Source organism: Pleurodeles waltl, chromosome 6 (assembly GCF_031143425.1).
Source record: "Pleurodeles waltl isolate 20211129_DDA chromosome 6, aPleWal1.hap1.20221129, whole genome shotgun sequence".
NCBI lineage: Eukaryota > Metazoa > Chordata > Amphibia > Caudata > Salamandridae > Pleurodeles > Pleurodeles waltl.
Window position 1 is genome coordinate 503,282,433 of NC_090445.1, and position 21,099 is coordinate 503,303,531.

The window sequence follows — 21,099 nt, forward strand, 5'->3', positions numbered from 1 at the left end:
TCCACCAGGGTCATGATTCCCTTTTTTTGTACGTCGCCCTGTTTGCGTTCTTACCGCTGCTTTAACACCGTCCGCCAATGTCACTAAAAGTGTTAAGAAAATTAAATGAGTAGAAACAATAGAGCATAACAACTGGGTAAAAGGCCACAAGCCTAAGCTAAGCTATCAGTGTGCCCAAACGAGCAACTTAAATTGACCCACAAGTGTCTTCACAACCAGTCAAGCGATACCCCCCACCTAATGTGCCTAAGCAGAATTATAACAAAGATTTGACTACCAATAATAACTTGTGGACTGATCTCCCTACATACATCCCCGTACCAGTTTCTGATTACTTCAAGCATTTAAAGGTCACATCAATGTTCCTCAATGGGGACCATGCTTTGACAGGGCAGTGGTTCCGCTATAACTTCTCATATTGGCATTTTTCTCATGTGTATGATCTACTCAAGCCAGCTAACTAGGTTCAGTCCAGTCCGGGACTGGTACTTATCCTCAATGTTTTTACAGTAGAGAAAATAAAAAGCAAAGCTACATTGGGGCCCAAGTTGATTTACTCAGGGTCACCTCCCAACCTGTCCAGTCCCCAAATTTGTATTACCTTTCTCCTGGATAAGTGATCTACTTCATATGGTAAGTCCATCTTGTTTAATAATTCAGTTGAAGAGGATACCAAATGCTATGCTTTCCTCTCAGCAGAACCAAGACCACATGACAGAAACAACAAGGTGGAGACTAGACAACTTGAGATGGTACAACCTAGTCTAAAACCCCCTTTCCACCGCTACTGATACATGGATCCTGTGAAATCCAGTTGTATTAGGAAAATAATAAACTAATTATAAAATTATCAAATGATGTTCCTAGCCTAATGGGACTCAGGAATGCCAGAATAACAAAGTGTTTTGTATCAAAGAAAGCATTACTTATTCGCCAAGGGGCCCTAGTATACATCCAGGTGAATCTTGCTAAACCATGACACAGAGTGGTATAGCTAAAAAAGGTGGCTGGAAGCCCAGCCAGAGTTATACGATCCAAATGAGTGCAAGACACTGTAGTAGCCCTACAGACAAGAAAAAAAAAAAACTTGTGTAATGTTAGATACCATGCTGACAAGGGGTGCTCTAACGATGTGAAACTAAGGGCTACATGTACGAAGTTTAAAAATTGTGAGACAGAAATAGCAGGATGTAAGAACAAATCGTAATTCCATTTTGGGATGCGGTGCTTAGTCGCAACGTTATTTGCGAAATCGCAAAATGCGATTTCCTAAATTGCACATGGGTGTGTCACAGAGTCGCAAATTGCAACTGTGTCGCAATTAGCGAACTGGTGCAAAAGAAAAGAGAAAACACACTTCCTGGTGCTGTTTGATGACATCAGAACCGGGAAGTACCCCCCATGGACTGGGAGGAGTCTAGCCAGCACAGGCAGCAAAGGCACACCCAGCTGAGAGGAGCAACTGCAGCCATGGCAACTCAAACTAAGGAGGCAACCACTGCAGGAAGGAAGAGAAAGCTCACATTCCCTGATAAGGAGCTGGAGGTCCTGACTGAGGAGTGCTGCCTTCACCATGAGGTCCTGTTTGGCATGGCAGCAATGAGTGTCCCTGACACACAAAAAAAGAAGATTTGGCTCGACATACAGAGCAAGATCAATCTGATAGGAGTCAGCCATCACGGAGGCTCGCAAAAGGTGGTACGCATCAGGTCCAGAACCAAAGAAAGGGTGGCAGAGCAGATGAGGGAGGCACACGGAACAGGTGGAGGAGCATCCACAGTACCACCTCCTACAGCTATAGAGAGCATGGTGGAGACCACTCTGGAGCCAGAGAATTGGGGACTTGGACAGCTCAGCACCTGGAACCTCCTAAAGTAAGTAGCAAATCTCACTTATTTACACCATTCAAGGCACCATGCAAACAACCACAGTCCATAAAAGCATGCTTCATCCAAATTTGTTCCATTCCTTTATTGCAACCGAACGGACAGTGCATTATGGGCAATGTAGTACAGTAGTCCAACTGTTTAGGAAAATTTATTTTGTAACGCCACACATCAGGGAGGCACTGACAGTGTATCCCCTGTGTCCCACAGGTCTCCCTCAAGTATCCACTGATGACCCTAGTGTGCAGGGAGATGACGATGCCACCATGACAGCAGACGAGGCAGTCAGCATATCTGCAGGGGAGTGCAGTACCACACCGATTGTTCACCATGCACGTGAGACCCCCGAAGAGACAGATGTGGACACTGAGGCAGGAAACCTGACACCGGGGCCACAGATGGGTGTGAGTCGGCCACTAAAACAGCTGGGTTTCGTCAGAGATGATTTAATCGAACACAGGATGCAGGTAAATAGGATGTCACAAAGGAACAGTTCCTTGGACTAGAGGCATCCCTACTCAGCAGTCACCGCTTGCAAAATAAACAAATGTGGATGATGAACCTGAACCTGCACAGACTGAGACAGACCCTCACACAGGGATTTGCCAATGTTGAATCTCAATTTTCCAAAATGAACACCAACATGGCAAACCTCACCACCACCATCAATGACCAGTGTAGGGAAAAATGGTTGCGGATCGGGCCCATGCAAGGTGCAGAGAGCACAACACTGCTGCACGTTTCAACTAGCTCAGTCAGTCCATTGGCCGCCTAGCCACCACAACTACCTGCCTGTCAAGGCACACTGTCACACTACAGGTGGAACTAGGCCATTGTGCCGGAGATGTGACAAGGGGACTAGGGCGCATCAGTGCTGCAGTTGACCTCATACATACATCCCAGGCAGCAAGAGGTATTGGTGACACCCCTCGGGACAGTAAGGACATCTCAAGCACAAGCAGCGTTTCTGCCTCAGATTCACGCATCCTGCGTAGTAGCAGTGCCCGCCAGACATCAGGGGACCAACCAGGCATAGGCCATGGGGGGCTTAGCCGTAGGAAGTTGTGATGTTGTCTACCTGGGTTTAGTCTCATGCACAATATATTAAAGTGTCAGACTTTGTTACATTTTACTTCTTTACTGCTAGCTAAATGTCAACATTTCAATAATACACTCCTGACATTAAAGGAAATTGTTTTTGCGCAATCTGGCTATGTGTATCTTACATTTGTGAGTGATGTAACGGTTGCAACGTACCTGCCAAAGTAGTGAGTTGCAATGTGGCCCTGTCTCCGTCTGCCCTCCATTGTGATGCTACCATCCCCAGGCTCTCATTGTGATGGCTCTTGCTCCTCGTCCTCCGAATCTGTGTCATCTAGGGTGAGATGTAGCCCACGTCTGGTTGCTATATTGTATAGGATGGCACATGTCGCCACAATCTTGCATGCAGTCTCTGGGGCATACTGGAGTGCACCTCCACTTTTGTGCAGGCATCGAAAACGTGACTTAAACATGCCAAATGTCCTCTCAATGATGGTTCTGGTTCGCCGATGTCCAATGTTGTATCGCCTCCCATTCTGATTGGCAGGTGTTAGATATGGGGTGAGTATCCATGGCATCAGAGCATACGCACTGTCACCTGTGTAACAAAACAACAGATATGAGCATGGCTTCACATGGTTATGCAGTGATATGCACTTATGACATCAGTGTATACTACACAGTACCTAATAAATATCCTTCACCAAACTCCCCACGTTCTAGGCGTTGGTGTATCCCACTGTGCCTGAATATGTATGCATCATGTGTGCTCCCTGGAATTTTTGCCACAATATCAGTTATTACATTATGGGCATCACATACCACCTGGGTGTTGAGTGAGTGAGTACATTTCTTATTGCGGAACACATATTCCAGATTTGCAGGTGGGCAAATGGGTACATGTGTCCTGTCCACACACCCTATTACAGGGGAAAGTTTGCAATTCTGTAGTGTATTTCCTCCTCATTCCTGGGTAGGTATATGTATCTGGACATGTGTGTGAGTAAGGCATCTAAGAACCGTTGAAAAAATCATGACAGGGCACTTTGGGACACCATACAAGCAACTGCAATCACCCCCTGGTAGCTACCCGAGGCCAAGACGTGCAGTGAGCTGAGCACTTGCACATGTGTGGGGATGGAGCAGCTGCGCATGGTCTGGAGTTCTAACTGAGGTTTCAGCAGTTCAATAATCTCTAAGATAATTGCGCTGCTCAGTCGGCATTTGTCATATATTTCCTCCTCAGTTTGTTGAAATATGGTCTGCCTGGTTCTGTATATCCTCTCCTGTCTCCGTCTCCTCCTCCTCTGCTGGGCAGCCTAGACTCGCCTCCTCCATGCAATCACGTCGAGTGCAGCCATTTTGAGTAACCCAGATGCCTTCTGGGTCTGCTTTTATACTTTGGTTCTGGTTACCACTTGTTTGGAATCAGTGCTAATCTGGATGTGCAAAACTGGCTTTTTGCGACTATTGGCAATTTGCGACTGCCTTGTACATGCGGCTTGTGACTTGCAAATTGTGATTTCTTAATTGTGAGTCGCAAATTTTTGCGATTCTGTGATTGGTCGCATCCCTATTTGGGACTCCGAAATGGCATTGTAACATACCATTCTGCTTTGTGCACGGTCGCAAATAGCACTGCGGCCAATTTGCGAGTCGCAAAACGTACCTACATGTGGCCCTAAGTCCCTGCCATTCAAGTAAAAAAATATGTTTTACTATAGATATAAACATTCTCCTACCCTGAGTAGTAGCATAATCATACCTAAAATGCCACCTCTTTTTGACCCCAAAGAATGCAATACCTGTTGTATCCACCTAGTTGTTCATCATACTAAAGGGCTAAGAAAGACCAAACCTGCACATATAGGCATCTTGTGTAATAAACAACAAATACAAGTTCTAACTATGTCAGGAAAGATGGTGTGGCATATCCCAGCCACAGACAAGTAAATGAGCCAATACTTACAGGGTACTCACTCAGAGCAAACAATTGTAAGTGCTACAACTCAGATAGTGGAGCTATTGCAAAACATTCTCCCAATGGATTTCATAAAGTAGGCCTGCAGTGTGTCCCTCCCAAGGTGAATATTCAATATACCTTTCTTTTCTTGCAATGTGCACTGTTGTCTGTACCCCTAAGTGTCTGTTTTCTCTCCAAGATTGTCCATGATAAGCTGTTCTCTGGATGTCCACATTTCGCCCTATGTTGCACTAGTGGTGCTGACATTTTGTTGTTATGTGCATCTGATTTATGGTCACTGAATCTCACCTTGTGTTCACATTCTCCAAACAACATTGTCAAAGAATATGATAGATCTTATGGGTGAGCTATTATTTGTCGGATGAGCTACAGTTTGCCATGTCTCTGAGGGTGATCTTGATTCCTTTATAGTCCATTGCAGAAGCTACTATTATGGCCCCATCACAGGCATGACAATGTTTACATTTATGGTGGCCAGTCACTGGACTCTTGCCTACATTTTTTGGCAAAAGTCAACACCACTTGCAATTTTAGACTTCACCAACATGTTCCTGAGATTGCAATTTATTGGAGTGTAAAAAAGGGCCTGGATAACCTTGTCTGGTTTTCGCTGGTGTTCAGTATATACCATTGGAGTTGTATATTTTGCCTCACTTTTTCATCTAGTTTTGAGTGCCACACAACACACACCCAGTTGTCTTGCTGTTCTTTATCAATCTGCTGAAACATAGCTTTCCTGTTGCATTTTGTTCTTTTTAAGGAAATACTAACCAACCATTTAGGATATCCCCTTATTAGTATTTTTTTTCTTTAAGGACTGCAGGATGGTTCACAAATCCCTGTATGTTCGAACAATTTCTCATAAGGCATAGTAATTGCCTGAAAGTGATCCCCTGTTTCTGACATCTTGAGGGAAACTCTTGAGGTGTAGCAGTGTGTTATGAGCTGTAGGCTTGATACATAGAAATGCCTCTCATTGCTGATCCCGATGTTGTATCCAAATATACACAAACCCTACTCTCACTCTGCTGCGTTTAGGTGAAAATTTAAATTTAACATCACCCAAATTAATCAATACGAAAAATTCCTGAAGTTGTTCTGCATCCCCATGCCACACAAAAAAGATGTAAATAATTTGAGATCAATATGTTATGTCTCAAAAAAATGAACAATCTCATTATAGATATATGTTTTTCTTCAAAGAGATCCAAATATATGTTAGCTATACTAGGAGCACAGGCCACCCTTTTCTAACTCATTTGGTCTGTTGTTTTCACACAGCACAATTTCTAAACACTTCTCAATGAATGATTTGGGTCCATTATGGCCTGTCCATGCTAGCACTTACCTCACTTATTCCAAACCTTTTTGAGAGACATTGGTATAAAGGACCTCAATGTTCATTGTGACCACTACTTCTTGTTTTGTACAAATTCAATTCTCTCAAGTTTTGAGATGATCTGTCCAGTGTCTTTATCATAGGAAGCAAAACCACTTGATATAGGTTTAAAAAATGAATCAATGAATTTGGACTATGGTTCGTTCGCTGTTCCAAAGGCAGAAACTATGGGATGGGGAGGCAGGTGGAAACCCCATCTCTGACTGGTATATGGTTAGACGTCTGAGTAAGATACCAATAATCCTTCTTGCAAATGATGTCTGCCTGTAGAGTTTCTTCACTAATAGTCCTGATTTTGTTGATGACCTTCCTCTCAGGACTGCCCTTCATTTTCTGGTAATGTTCCGGTACAGCTAACATCACCCTCATATTCTGTTTATATTGTTCAGTGTTCATCAGGACGATTCCTCCTCCTTTGTCACATTGTTTCACTATGATCTTATTCTTACCTTGGTGATTATACAAGGCTTCTTTTTCTTTAAATGTAGTTATACACGGGTTTGGGGATTATTTAGTGGCTCTCTGTATCTTAGTAAGGATTGCCTTTACAAAGATCTCAACTTTCGGTTCCAGTTTGTCCAAGGTAGCAATAAATGTTGAAGGTAGCTTTAAACATGATCTTTTAACCCCTCAATCAAATTTCCTGTCCATTAATAAATATTTTAAGTCTGATGTGATTAAAAAAGGCATAGAGATCTTAAGCGAGTTTAAACTTATCAACATGAGTACTGGGTATGAACGAAAGTCCCTTTGGAGAGGAGATCATTAATAGGTCCTGGTCACTCCTTCCAAAATAAGGTAAACGTTCCAAAGGGGTAACTGTACCCACTTTTGAAACAGTTCCTGGTTGTCCTACTGCAAACAATCCCACACTGCCTCTCACTCACTAAATTCAAGATAGACAAACCCTTCTCACCTTGTACAGAGACCTGTGTGCCCACCCAGAGGCTTGGCCAGGACAATGAGAAATCCTCTCCCCTGGGTTAGTTCAAAACAGATCTGGGGGTAGCTTTTCCCACCAGGGTTTGGTGCATGCCTGACTAGTGGGGCAAAAAAAGAGGCCATGTCTGGTGTAATCTGACATCTGCTTGTTACGGGGGGACCCTTTGAAGTAATGTAAGTTCCAGGACAGTGCCCAACTTGTCACATTGCCAATGGAACAAAACACTTTCCCACATCCTGGCCATTGTCTGTGCTCTGAGGGCAGTCTTCACATCTCATCAGGGTCATTTACATTTCTCAGCTGGTAAACAGCTGGGCAACAGAGGATAATGCAAATTAGAACATTGGAATGCTGGGGGCTCCATTGAAAACAATGGAGTGCTGCGGGCTTTTACTGGCCGGTAAAAGCCCGCAGCGCCAACATTCCAATGTTCGCTTTGTTCACAGCAACAGCTGTGAACAAAGCCTCACAGAGCCCGAGGGGATTTTAATCCCCTCGGGCTCCGTGAACATTTTTTTTTTTAATAGAACATTCTGCCCTGAGTGGCAGAATGTTCTAATAGCCTTAGAACCCGCCGTAGCGGGCTTTATAGGCTATTAAAGGCCCGCTCCCCGCGTTAAATGCCTGAGCCGAAGGCGAGGGCATTAAACAAGGGAGAGGGACTTTAATATAGCCGTAGAACCCACCGTAGCGGGCTCTACCGGCTATTAGAACATTTGAATGTTGGGAGCTCCGTTGCAGACAATGGAGTGCTCTGGGCTTCTAATGGATGGTAGAAGCCTGGAGCTCCAACTTCCATTTGTTTAGTTTCACATAGCAATAGCTGTGACCAAACGCCTCATGGAGTCCAAGGGGATTTCAATCCCTTCTCTCTGTGAGGTTGTTTCTTTATGTATTAAGATATTCTGTCCTCTAGTGGTGGAATGTTCTAATATCCTTATAGCCCTTCAAAGCTGGCTATACCGGAGATTAAAGTCTTGCTCCTTTGTTAAAAGCCCTCACCTTCGGCTCAGGCCTTTAATGTGAGCAGGCCTTTAGTGGCCTTTATAGTCCGCTATGGCGGCCTATAAGGCTATATTAGCCTTCAGCAGCTTCAAGCAGAGGCATGGTAACAGGTACATTTCTAAAAGTATTTTCTTTAATTTTTATTAGAAATCTGACTACATTATTGAGTTAGGCTTTAAAATAGTTGAAATATAGTCCTTGAATTTTTTTCTTAGATGGTCCCTAGCTTGAGGTAGCAGAAATGATATTTTACATAACTTACAAGTATTTCTCTATAGGCCAAACAGACTTTCTAAAATGAAAATAGAATTTGAGGGATGGCCACAGTAATAATATGTTAACTTTACATGTTTACATTGTTCCTTGTAAATATAATGCACCCTAACTTGTGCAACACGATCTACATAGGGGTGACTGAATAATATTTAAAATGGAGGTTTTATCCTGTCAAAAAAGTTTATTTTGACATGTTAGGTTGCAGTTTTACAATTGGAGCAGGCAGGCTACAGTGGTAGGCCTAGAGGCATGGTTGTCTTCCCATACTAATGAACAGCACAATAATACTATGTTCCATAAGTGACATTTCACTTTCCATGCCTTCGGTTTACTTTAGGCACTGCACACTAGGGCGGTAAAGTAAAATTAAATATGGCAATAGTTTTTTAGCTAATTTTGATATGTTTTAGGGATAAGAACACATGCAGTGCAGCCTGGTTAGCAGTGTGCCTGTGCACAGAGTCAAAAAGAGAGAAGCATCAGTCCACACAAAATGCGAGTTACTACGCAAAAATTGATACTTTGTCATGGTAGGACATTCTGTAATGGCTTCATTGACAAGGTTGTGTGCTGGCAGAGTCAAATATTGACAGGGTGACAAAAGTAGAGAGAATATGGCCCTCATTATAACATTGGCGGTAAAAACCGCCTACCACTGCGGCGATGGCCGCCAAAAGACCATTGCTGCAGCTACCAGCCATCTGCCAAATTATGAACGTAGCAGGAATTCTACCAGAAGGATGGTGGCATTCCGGCTGCGGATGGTGATAAGGTAGCGCTGCTGCTAGCAGCAGTGCTACACCAGTAGACGGCCGCAGACTGTATCATGACGGCGGTGTTCTGCTGGCGGATGCTGCTACTGGCAGCAGTGCCCCATCCTGTCTCCTGCCAGAGGACCCCCTGAAATCACGTAAGTCGGGTGCGCTGACAGGGGATGTGGGTGGGCGTGTTGTGTGTGTGTGTGGAGGTGTGTGTGAATGTTTGAGTGTGTGTGAATGCGGGTGTGTGTCGCGTGTTGTATGTGTGTGCATGTTTGGATGTGTGAGTGCATGTATGTTGTGTTGTGTGAATGCTTGTGTGCTTGTATGTATGTCAGTGTGTGTGGATGTGTGTGTGAATGGAGGTATGCATGAGTGAGTGAATGCGTGTATGAGTGTCTATATGAGTGTGTATGATGGTGTGTGAATGTGCGTGTATGTTAGGGGGTGGGTCTGGAGTTGGGAGGTGGGGGGGAAACCTGGGGAGGGGGTTGGGTAGGGGGCAGGGCAGACCCCTATCAGTGACAGGGAAGGAATTCCCTGACACTGATAGTGCCTACTGCCATGGTTTTCATGGCGGTGAGGAAGCCACGATAACCATGGCGGTAGGTGGGGTTATGATCCTGTGGGCAGGCTAGTGACAGCCGCCTAGCTAGAGACTGAAGTCTCAAACCCCGCGGCTGTTACAGCTGTGGCGGACGGAGTGGTACATTGGCGGTTTGGCTTGAGCCAAACCGCCAATGTCATATTATGGGGAAAAGTACCACCAGCCTGTTGGCAATACTTTTCTCCATTTTACCGCCATCCGCTGGCGGATGAGGGCCTATGTCTATGGGATCTGAAATAGTCAGGTTTAACACAAATTCAATGTCAGGTTATGCACCAATGCAATGTTTACTTGCTACTGATACAGTTTTGTCATTTAAATATTGAATGATTGGAAAGTCAATGGCATTTGCTTTGTTTACGAGATTCAGTTAATTTCTAGAATTTTTATTAATCAGGTGATCTTATTCATGGCAATAGCTACATTACATGGAAACCTTACTTTTGGTGTACAGGCCGGAGAGACAGAGAAAGTGCCAGCGTGTGTTCTGCAGTCTGTTAACATTATCTCCAAGTATGGGGCTTACAATGGTGAATAACAGAACCGCTGTGAAATCCAGAGCACCATGATGCAAAATTAAAACTTACGAATTAAAAGTACGAATTGAGAAAGTTGAAAGTTGAAACAATTGCAAGGTCATCTGATCATTGCATGTGATACCATCACAGTCTTTTGCAGAAACATTGCAGTGATAACAAAGGAAGCACCAAAAACCTCTTCAGAAGGTGAAAAATACAAAGCGGGTGAGGGAGACCTTCGGGACATTATGGGCCTCATTATGACTTTGGCGGTCTTTTCTGAAGAGCGCCAAAGCGACTGCAGCAACAGACCTCCAGTGCTGGTGGTCTGTTGTCCCCCGTATTAGACGTCTTTGGAGGACTTGAGCCCATTTCTGGGCAGAAGTCCAACTCTGAAGTGGCAGTTGCATCGCCACCACTGCAATGACAGCAGGACTCCACCCGCCGTATGGCGGAGTCCCGTATGGCGGAGTCCTGCTGGTGTAGTCCTGCTGGCGTGGTGGTGCTGCCGATGCAAGACCGCCAGGACCCATCCCCTCCCGGACCAACTCCTCGATGGAGAAGTTAATTGGTCATCTGAAAGGGGGGGGGTCTGTGTGTATGGGTGCATGTGTGCGTGTATGCAGAGGGCAGTGTAGTGTGAGTGTATTTATGTGCAGGGGGTGTAGTGTGAATGTGTGTGCGTGTATGTGTGTGTGAATGGAGGGGTGTCTGCATGTATGTGAGTGAGTGGGGGTGTCTGTCTGCATGTATGCAAGTGAGTTGGGATGTCTGTGTGGATGAACGCATATGCTGATGGGTGTGTATGTAAATGTATGCATGCGTGAGGGGGTGGGGGTGTTTGAAAGTGTGTAGATGGGTGGGGTGTGTGTGCATGTGTGCGGATGTGTGGAGTTGCATCTTCTGGTGACAGGAATAGGGATTTCTGTCACCAGGTGTGTGGGTTTTCATGGTGGGTGACTGCCCCAGAAAGCCTGCTGGTCTGCAGTGTTATAATCAGTCCGGCAGGCTGTGGCCTGCTGCTGGGTTGGAGGTGCACACCGCCAGCCACGTCGGTGCACCCGCACCGGCAGGCCAGGCGGCATTGTGGAGGTTTGGCGCTGCCAAATCCCACAACTCATGATGTGGCGGTCTTTACCACTGGGTATGCGGCGGAAAGACTGTCACGGCGAGGCTGGCAGTCTGATGACCGCCAGCCACGTAATGAGGGCCTATGTGGCTGTGCTTTCAGGGTTCCTATCTGTTAGCTTGTGTTAGACTCAGCATCATTGGCATGGTCTCCCCTAAGTTTTTGTCTCTACTTCCCAGGTTGTTTCTGTGTGCTGGAATCTGTTTTTGCCTTTTTTGTTTGCTCTAGACACTTTATCACTGCTGACCAGTGCTAAAGTGTAAGTGTTCCCTGTATAAATTGTATGGGTACTTTGGCTTATCCATGATTGACATATTTGATTTACTAGAGTAAAGTGCACTAGAAGTGCCCAGGGCATGTAAATCACATGCTACTATTGGGCCTGCAGCACTGGTTGTGCCACCCACATTAGTAGCCATGTAAACATGGCTTAGACCTACCATTGCAATGTCTGTGAGTGCAGTTTAAAACTGCCAATTCAACTTGGCAAGTGTACTGACTTGCCAGGCCTAAACCGTCCCTTTTTATACATGTACGGCACCCCTAAGGTAGGCCCTATGTAGCCCCACGGGCAGGGTGCAGTGTATGTTAAATGTGGGACATGTACTTAAGTGTTTTAAATGTCCTGACAGTAAAATACTGCCAAATTTGGTTTTCATTGTTGCAAGACCAATCTCCCTCATATGTAAACATGGGGGCTGCCTTTAAATATGATTAAAGTGCAGATTCCCTTTAGGAGCAGATAGACATGTGGAGTTTGGGGTCTCTGATCTCACAATTTAAAAATACATCTTTTAGTGAAATTGTGTTTTAGATTGTGTGATTGAAAATGCATTTTTTGTTCAAATCATTCTGTGACTCTGTTTGTATGTGGATTCCGTGTCTGGGTCAGTTTGACAATTTTCGCTGTTTGCACCTCTCCTCTAGACAGTGACACAAAGGGAGCTTGGGTGTAGCCTGCATACCCTGATGGGCCATCTGGGCTGAGGGGAGGAGGGGTCACTTACACCTGAAAGGGCTGTGCCTGCCCTCACACAATGCAGTTTCCAACCTCCTGGTGTGTGTCTGGGGCCTGGCCTGGGCAAGGCAGGATTTTGAAAACAACAGAGACTTCTCTTTGAAGTAGGCCTACTTCAAAGGCAGAAAGGGGTATAGGAAGAGCACCCAAAACCCCTTGGCTTCTGGAACCAGGATGAACCTCTGCCAAGGAGAAGAACTGGAAGCTGGAGGAGGAGTACTGCCCGTTTGCCTGTGACTGTGCTTTGCTGGGTTGGCCTTCAGTAGCTGCTTGTACCTGAGAGAGGACACAGACTGGCGTCCCATTGGTGAAGAATCTCCAAGGGCTTGAACTGAGCTTGCCTCCTGTTGTTGAAGTCTCAGGGACAAGAAAGACTTCTCTCTGCCAGCACTTAGGCTTTCTGCTGAGAGTCCTGCCTGCCAAATGGTGCCCTAACCAGTCTCTGGGCCCTTGAAAGGTGCAGCTGGTGGAAAAGGACAGAAATCCATGCAAAGACCGCGTGGTGTGTCGAAGGTTTCCTGTCTGATAAATGAGGCGCTCTTGGCATTGCAGCTAAAATCGATGCTCCACCTGCATCACAGCTGGAAGATCGAGACAATGCGGCTAGAGAAACGATGTGCAACACCCGCAGTAGGGTGCTGTGAATGATGCAAGCCCCCACACAGTGCGGTTTCTTGATGATGTGCAACCGGATTTCAACATAACATCGATGGGCATGGAAAATCAACGCAAAGCCTGCCCGGACCTGAGGTGCCCGTCCGGATCGATGCATCGCTCTCTTGCAGGAGAGAAGAAACAATGTATGCCAACCCGACCGGAGAAGGAACGATGCACAGTCTCTGTTGTGAGAAATCAACGCATCGCTGGCCTTTTCCGACGCACACTCACCCGTGCGCCTTTATTTTGACGCCACCCAGGTACTTTTGTGCGCTAACAGCATTCTGACTGTTTTCTAAGGATTTAAGGCTCTTATTCTTTTAAAAATTCAAATCTTGACTTGTATATGTTGGATTTTTGTTGTTTTGGTCTTGTGTTGTTTAGATAAATATTACCTATTTTTTTAAACCAGTGTTGTGTCATTTTGTAGTGTTTTCGCTGAGTTACTGTGTATGTTGGTACAAATACTTTACACATTGCTTCTGAAGTTACGCCTGCCTGCTCGTGCCAAGCTACCAAAGGGGTGAGGAGGGGTTAACTGAGGGTGATTCTCCTTTACCCTGACTAGAGTGAGGGTCCTTGCTTGGACAGGAGGTAACTGACTTCCAACCAAAAAACCCATTTGTAACAGCTTGGAGCTAGCTAACCTGATGTGCACAGGAAGCAAAGCAGCACTTGTTTTGGCTATCTAAAATGTTTTTTTATATCTATTGTGTTTCATGCATATTCATGATGGAGATGTTGAAAAAATGTGCAGATTTTAAGGCACTTTATAAGATTAACAACATATTGCAATTAAGACTCCTTTGCAATTTCATAATACGCTGGAAAATTGCAATACATTTAAAGGAGATAATTACGATTTAGAATTTAGGAGAACCTAGTGAATTAAGAGATCTTCATCTGACTCGAAAGATTAGCCGATAGTTAGATCCATTTTGGCAGAACAACTGGGCAGATTCACTAAAATTTGCGCAACACATCCTACTTGAAAATCAGTTGTGTTGCACTGTATAAACGGACAAAATTCAGCCCACGTACTTTTTTACCATGTCATGCAACAATGGCAACATCACTAACACAAAGTGAAACATTCAGCATTGTCTCATGGACCAAAGACTTTCAAGCAGCATCTAGCTTGATTTTTGTACTTGAGGGATAACCTCAGCAAAATTATCTTTGTGCAGTTGTCATGTAACCAGGCAGGGCTCCTCCGCTAGGGCGGAGGAGCTTCACCCCCGCCAGCAACCACAGCTGCAAACCTTTTACTAGAAAACAATAATAAACTATGTTTATTATCGTTTTGTACTAAAAGGGGCAGGCCATGGGGATTGTGATGAGCACTCCCCCTCATTGTGCATGTATTTTTGGCCAGCAATCTCTGGCCAACCAAACACACATGGGCACTGTGCTCTTTCCAGCCCGGCACTGTATTGCCGGGCTGGAGAGAGCAGGCACAGGCTCACAGGTGGCAGTGGCAGCGTTGAGGACATCGATGCAGGTACTTTTTAAAAAATAATTCACCCCCTCACGCTGCCCCTATTAAGCAACGAAAGTCACTCCTGCATGTAACGTGTAATTCTCACAATGATTACACATATTTTGGGTAAAAAAATTAAGCATTGTAATTTACACAAACGGTGCAAGTGCTGTTTTAATTTGTTGTCCCATGTACGCCTAGGTGACACTACTTTCTGTGAGCAAAAGGTATTGTTCTGCATTGGTTCTTTTTGGTGTTTGCATATTTTCCATACAATAACACATACTTTTCCCATTTTATCAAGATGTTTGTGGTACATAAGGTGATTCCATTTAGCTGCACCAGCTGAGAACTTTGCAACAAGACAAATCTGCGTGTTCCTTTGTGGTGCATGATCGCCCCTATAAAACCTTAGTAAATCTAGAATTTAAAATTAAATGAGATCAAGAATAAAACTCAGGTGTTCTTATTCGATAGTTGCCTTTATAACCAGTTCATCCAAATAGACAGAGCTGCATACATTTTACAGAGTAATCTACATAGATTATTTGCTGCAGGTCACATTGTTATTTTACTATGGAAGAAATCGTGAATCATAAGTAATGTACTTCATGTCAATTTGCCATCACTTTTACTGAAATGGGTCCAAGTGTATGGGCTTTCCTCCATGAAAGGGGAGTTCCACAGGGCTTCCCTAGTTTACTTAGTTAACAACAGTTAATGATTACTATATTTTCTGTTTTAGCTCAGATTAGCAGCGCTCAACATGCTGTAAAAATGAAGTCTTGCAATCTCCACCAATACAAGAATTGCCTTTGAAATAGCACCGCCGCCCATGCTGCGCTGGAAAATGTGATCGACAACAGAAGCAGCATGATGCATGGGCGTAGGAAGTCATTTTGATGGCACGTCATTTCTCACCAGAGCACTTTGTTATTGTCGTTGAACCATTTATCTCACTTTACACTCGGTCGCTGGAGACCCAGTTCTATGATATCTTAGATACCAGTCTGGTGAAATTGACGGATAGATTTGGCATCTGATTATAGATCAAGGGCTCTGATCAAGTACAGTTCATACAATAATAGATACCTTTAATAGTGTTGGTGGTTGTCCGCAGACAACTTCTGCATGCACAACCTGTATTAGCAAATTCTTTTTATGTGCTCATTACACAAAGGTGCTCAGGGACCAGATGCAGGCTCAGGGAAATGAATATTAGAAGAACTTGGCAGGTCCACTTGCAATAATCCATCCTATTTTCTCTGTCCTGTCTATTCTGTTTCAATAGTTTTATATCTCCTCTCTTCACTGGGGATATGAGGCTTATAGCAAGGCAGTTTGACTATCTGTCTTGATTTGTCTTGTTTCTACAGGGGAAAGCGATCGCATAGAACAGCTAGGATCGGTCAACATGTCAAGTATCTTTCTGTCGTTTAGTGATGTATACGCTAGGGTTAAATACCTCACCATTGTTAAACCGACTTTAAAAGGCATGGACATATCATATTCTGACATTCTCAGTGACAGTGCTCTAGTGCCACTGTGCCCTTTTCAATATTTACAAGGCGACGCTAAGCCACTTTTTTTGGCTTAACACTGCCTTGTACACATGCATCCTTTACAAGCATCACTTTGCGTGAAGGGGCATGCAAAGGGGCACCCACCTCTGCAAAACCAAAGACCTCCTGCTCTACAGAAACCTCCCTCCCCACCAAGTGCTTTGAGACCCTCACGGGTGAGTAGCGCGCTATATACATTTTTTTGATTGATTGATTGATTGAATGGTTGTTGCTGTGGGCGTTCCATTGTAACACCCAGTGCAGTTTGACACTGCCCCATATTTACAAGAAATCATAAACCTGAGGCAGCGCCAAAGACTAACCCTACCCCAGGAGTGATGTTAGAGTGGTGGAACAAGGATAAATACTATTATTTCTCCTTGTTTTTTCTCTTTCTATGTGTGCTGTGTTCTGCAGCACACATAGAAAGAGCAAAACACCATTAATGACTGTTTATGTGGAGGAAGGTGTCGCTTCATGCACATAAACATTAATTAAATAATGACGATTTGCTACCTCAATGTGTGCTTCATTATGCATCAGACATAGGACTACCAAATCACCATTATTGACTGTTTATGATCAGAAAGGGGCACTTTCCTTCACATAAACAATCATTCCCTGCAATACAGGCACCTTTGCTGTTAGAAACGGGAGTCTCTATCTGACAGCAGCATGCACCCTGTCCAAGTAGGGACTCTTCTTCCTAGTCAGGATAATGGAGTCACACACCTAAGATTAACCCTGCTCACCCCATTGGTAGCTTGGCACAAGCAGTGAGGCTTGTCTCAGAGGGAATGTGTAAAGTATTTGCACTTAACACACAGTAATACAGTGAAAACACTACAAAAGGACACCACAAAGGTTTTTGAGAAAAAGCCAATATTTATCTGTGTGAAACAAGACCAAAATGAGAGAAATCCAACATACAATATTAAAGATAGGAATTTTGCAAGAATGACCTAAAAATACAATTCCTTGAAGTCGATAGCTTTGCCTGGGACTATCACGGCATCATGAATAACAAATCTGACAGTTCAGGCCGAGCGCAGGGTCACATGCCAGCTACTGTGTTGGAAAGATATTCAAACAGTACCTTGGAAATGCAGGACATCATGGTCCTTGTGATGAGATCCGAAGAGTGACGTCGCTGGCATCAGCAGGAGTTGGCAGGCGTAGGTTCCAGAGGTCCATGCAGGGGTCATTGGGCCTTTGAAGTCACACACATTGCAGATCAAACTCTGTGCTAATGATGAAGTCAGGAGCTCTGACGTCGATTGCAGTAGGCTGTGGTGCAACGAGAGATGATGCAACGTGCAGTGCCCACAGGTCACGGTGCAAGCAGCGGCTCGGTGACAGCATCCTGTGGCGTTGGTGAGACAAAGGCTGCAGTGTGAGGTGGGGCAGTGCGACGTGCAGTGTCTCCTGGTTGCAGTGCAGGCAGCGGCGTTGTTGTCAAGGAAGTGCTGTTGTTGGTAGGCCCAAGGCTGTGGTACGATGCAGGGCAGGCTTCGTGCAGCACCCACAGATTGTGGTCCAGGCAGAGGCATCTGTTGATAATGCTGGAGTCAATAGCGTTGGAGTCTGTGGACTGGGGCCGTGTTTACGAAAAGAACCCTCTTTTGGCATGTTACCCCCAATTTCTGCCTGATGTCAGTGTGTTTGACTGTGCCACTGGGATCCTGCTAATCAGGACCCCAGTGCTTATGCTCTCTCTTCTCTTAAATTTGTCACTACATACTGGTAACCCAGTATTTCATCCCAAATTGACATACTGGTGCCCGCTTATAAGTACCTAGTATATGGTTCTTAGGAACCCAGGGCATTGGGTTTCCAGGTGAGCCCTATGGGCTACTTCAGTACTTTTGCCACCTGTAGGGAACCCATGCAAAGGCTTCTGCAGGACTGCCATTGCAGCGTGCGTGAAATGGTTCATGCACCCTTTCACTGCCATTTACACTGCACCAGGTCACTTATAAGTCACACCAATAGCAGGCCCTCCAGCCCTGAGTGCAGGGTCCAGAGTACCTGTGTGTGAGCACACCCCTGCACTAGCAGAGGTGCTCTCACTTCATCCAAGAACATTTCCCCAGTCTCCGTGAGTGTGGGGCACCATTTTACGCGTGCACTGGACATAGGTCAATACCTATGTCCAGCTTCGCAGCGGTAACTCCAAATATGGCCATGTAAGGTGTCTAGCACTTGTGAATTGTACCCCAATACTGATTCCAGTATTGGTTTTACAATTCCATGCCCTCTGGGGGCTTTACAGTGGACCCCCATTACTGCCATTCCAGCCTTCTGCGGTTTTCCAGGCAGCCCCAGCTGCTGCCACCTCACAGACAGGTTTCTGCCCTCCTGTTGCTGAAGCAGCTTGAGCCCAGGAAGGTAGAACAAAGCATTTCCTTTGGGAGAGGGGTGTTACACACTCTCCCTTTGGAAATAGCTGTTACAAGCATGTGAAGGGTAGCCTCCCAGAGCTTCTGGAGATGCTTTGAAGGGCACAGATGGTGCCCTCCTTGCATAATACAGTTTACACCAGTTCAGGAACCCCCAGTCCCTGCTCTGGCACGAAACTGGACAAAGGGATGGGGAGTGACCACTCTCCTGTCCATTACCACCCCAGGGATGGTGCCCAGAGCTCCTCCAGAGTGTCCCTGGATTTTGCCATCTTGGATTTCAAGGTGGTGGGACACTCTGGGAGCATCTGAGTGGCTAGTGCCAGCAGGTGACATCAGAGCCCTCCCCTGATAGGTACTTAACTGTGTAGTTAGCCAATCACCCTGTTTAGGGTCTCTCCTCTGAGTGTTTCCTCAGATACGGATTGCAAGACTACAGCAGGAATCCTCTGCATTCTTTACTTCATCTTCTACAGATGAAACTGCATCTGGACCCTCCAGGAACTCTACAAACTACACCAAAGAAGCAAAGACAACTTCTGCAACATAGTATCTTCAGCAACAGGAACTGTTTCCAGGGCGTGCATCCTCAGAGGACTGCCTGTCTTCAGCCTGCACCAGAAGAAGCAAAGGAATCTCCCCTGAAGTGACGGAGTCACTTCCCTGCTTCAGCAGGCGCCTCTGTGCAGTAATGACCAGTGGCGCGGGTCTCCTCTCCTGATGACGAGCGTGGATTCAGCAACACGGGTGGTGGACTAAAGTGACCCCGACAGTCCCAAGGTCCAGCTGTCCAACTTTGGTGGAGGTAAGAGCTTCCCCCCCCACGCAAGGCAGTACCCCCATGCACCACATGATTTGCAGTTGCCAAGGCTTGGGTGCGACCTTCCACAAAGTTCTTCATGCAAAGCATAGCTTAGGCCCCCAGCACTCCATCTTGCAACGCACAGCTTCCTGAGTGGTTCTCTAGCAGTGTGGGGTCCCTATGTGTTGTGCTGCATGGGCCTCCATTTGCACCTTCTTTGTCCCTGTGCTGTGGACGCCTGTGCACGCTGCCTGGTTTTCTGAGGGCTTTCTAGGTTTCTGAGAGCCCCCTCTGTTTCCCCCTCCTGAGTCGAGGCCACCAGGTCCCTCCTGGTCCCGGGCAGAGACATTTTCCGCTCACCGCGAGCTTTGTGTGTGCCAAGGCTTGTTGGCAGAATCCAGCAATGCAAACCAGACTGCTATCTTCCATCCAGTGTTGGACATCATCTGCACCAACCAGGAACCCACATTCTTCTTCTTGGGTGCAGTACTGAGTGTTCTTCCTCACCAATGGTTCCTCTTTTGCACCTTCATCCAGGATAGCAGGAGCTCCTGTTCTCCCTGAACTCTTCAGTGCTTCTTGGACTTGGTCCCCCCCTTCTTCCACAGTCTTCAGGTCCAGGAATCCATCGCTGGTGTCTTGCAGTCTCTTTTGGTTCTTGCATTATCTTCTATCATGACTTCTTGTGTGTTCTAGGAAACTTGCTGTGATTTACTCCTGTTTTCCTGAGCTCTGGGGTGGGTCCTATTACTGACCTTTGTTTTTTTCTTACACTCCCAGCACCCCTCTACACACTGCACTTGCCTAGGTGGGAAACCGATTTTCACATTCCACTATTTCAGTATATGGTTTGTGTTCCCCTTAGACCCATTGCAACTTATTGTGATTTTCACTATTTGCACTGTTTTCTGTTTTGATAGCTATTTCTGCATTCTAGTGAAAATACTGTGCATATTACTTACATCCTAAGGGAGTATAGTCTCTAAGGTATTTTTGGCATTTGTGTCACCAAGATAAAGTACCTTTATTTTTGTAACACTGAGTATTTTCTTTCATGAGTGTAAGTACTGTGTGACTACAGTGGTACTGCATGAGCTTTGCATGTCTCCTAAATAAGCCTTGGCTGCTCTGCTACCCCTAGACAGCCTGGCTTCTAGACACTGACTACATTAAACTAGTTAGAGATAACTGGACCTGGTATATGGTGTAAATACCTTTGGTACCCACTACAAACCAGGCCAGCCTCCTACACTGTGGTGCAGGATGGGACGGTGCTTTGTGTACCTCACAAGCTGTGTCCTCAGGTCACGGTCCAGGCAGCGGTGTTGGTGTCAGCATAGAGTGTTGCCATTGGGGATACTAAGAATGCAGTGTGAAGCAAGGTGGTGAGATGTGCGGGGCCCACAGTGCAAGCAGTAACTCAGTGAAGTTGTCAGGCGTCATCGTCGGTGAGACCATTGTTGCAGTGTGAATTGGGGCACGGCTTCATGCTGTGCCGTCAGGTCATGGTTCAGGCAGTGGTGGCATTGATGGCATTATGGTGGTTTTTATTCTGTTGGAGAACAAAACACACAGTTCTCAGTGCTGTAGGCAGATGGACTTGAAGTCTTTGATATCCCTGAGACTTCCAACAGG